We start from the raw sequence: 2013 nt of genomic DNA, 5'->3' as shown, positions 1-2013 counted from the left end.
ATATAAATCATTCTAATTAAAGGTATAACATAATCAATATATATAAATGCCATAAACCTTATTATTCTTATCTTTATTATATCTTTTTTTTTAAACATTAAATTGAAAATATGATAATGAGTATTGAACTGAGTAATTAGTGTGATAAATGGTTTGTACATTATTGTGATTAATATTGTTGTATAAGTTTTCAATATTATGCATTATTAAATTAACTTTTGTTTAAATTTTGTAAAATTTAATATTTGAACTTTTAAAACCGTGCAATTTCACGGTCTATACTAGTATTATACTAAAACAAAGGATGCTAAACCTAAAACTTGACACGTGTCGCTCTAAAAATGAAAACTTTCCCACCTAATTACATAATATTATTTATGGTAATTCTAAAATTTATTACTGTATATTAATGTGCAATCTAAATAATCTTTTTAGTCTTACTAATAATCACTAATTAGTCTCATGATAATGTAATTTAAGTAAGTTGTACAATTTTCAAACTTAAATTTTTGATAATTTAATATCTTATATAGATATAATATAATGTACCCAAATGAAGCTTTGATGTAATATTTTGTAGAATTTAATCAAATATTCATAATTATTTAGGTCGGGTCAAACATTAGCAAGTCCGTTATAAGTTTGACTGTGTCAATATTATGAAATGGAGGCAATATCAAATACCTAAAAATATATGCACATTACTCTCTCACACACAAGCAACTTAAGTATATTAAATCTATAATACTACCGTCGTTTTTTTTGTTCTACTCACTCATGGGGTACATCATAGTATATATGGGGTCAAACTAAATAAAATTTGGCCATTGTTTGCTACTTATATACAATAAAAAAAATTAAAAAAAAAATCATGTACGAACTTACTATAATCATTTTAATGTATACTCTGTTTTATCCAAATATTGATATATCAAATTTACATACACTCATACATGCTTAAAATATTTGGTGGAATATTGACGTTGGAGACCTCATCACAAACATAAGTGAATATAACAAAAAAGTACATAGGTAGTATAAAAGTAGTCATTCATCATTACAAATACAAAAACAATTACATAAAAAAACTAGCGGTAGTAATACAAGTTTGCAGGTAATTGGGCCAGTAGACGGGTAATAGGCGGGTATAACATCAAATCCACCGCTTACCCGCTACCCATGGTGGGTATGACTTTTGTACCTATACCCGCCTACTTACCCGCCAAAGTTGGACCCATACCCAATCCAAGTGGGACAGGTGCGGTGCGGGACTCGCATTTTTATACCCACCTGCCATCCTTAATTTTAAGTATATAAATAATTTAATAGGTAAAATAATAATAATAGTTAGAATAATTATATAAATACCAGCGTTAAATTATGTTATGATATTTCTAGGAGCTATATATGCTAGAGCATAACTTTGATTTCCACTTCATCATTATTATTTAAAAATTGCTTTAATAAGTAAATTATACATATGAACTTATTGTATCGTGCAATTACACGGGTACTATACTAGTGGTAAACGATTTTAAAAAATGGAGGCAGTGCTTGGTAAAACTTTAATGATACGGCAAACAAACGTAATGAGAAAGTTTGGAAAATCAAACTCTTGGCTTTTCTTCTTCGTACGGAGGTCAAAATACACATTATTCAATCCCAAATGACACCCATTTGAATTGTTCAACCCGATTAAACTTTCAATAAACATAATCATACCAATTGAAAGGTTTTTACAGTGACCCAGAAGAGAAAATTCATCATCTGTAATAATAACCAACACTATTTGATTTAATCAAATCAGTGGGAAGATAAACAACTACTGCTACTGTCATCATAGGAGGTAAGAATGTAAAGTTCTTATCTTTCTTCAATTTTGGCTGATCCTCTTTACTTTGCGATCATGATATTATTAATTTATTTGAGATTGAAGAATTGGTAAATTGGGTTTTATTTATTTCTGTGAATAGTTGTAGATTGTTGACTTTATCCCATGGTTTTGTGTTAATT

The sequence above is a fragment of the Chenopodium quinoa genome, unplaced genomic scaffold (assembly GCF_001683475.1).
Source record: "Chenopodium quinoa cultivar QQ74 unplaced genomic scaffold, ASM168347v1, whole genome shotgun sequence".
Classification (NCBI taxonomy): domain Eukaryota; kingdom Viridiplantae; phylum Streptophyta; class Magnoliopsida; order Caryophyllales; family Amaranthaceae; genus Chenopodium; species Chenopodium quinoa.
This window is presented reverse-complemented; position numbering follows the sequence as displayed.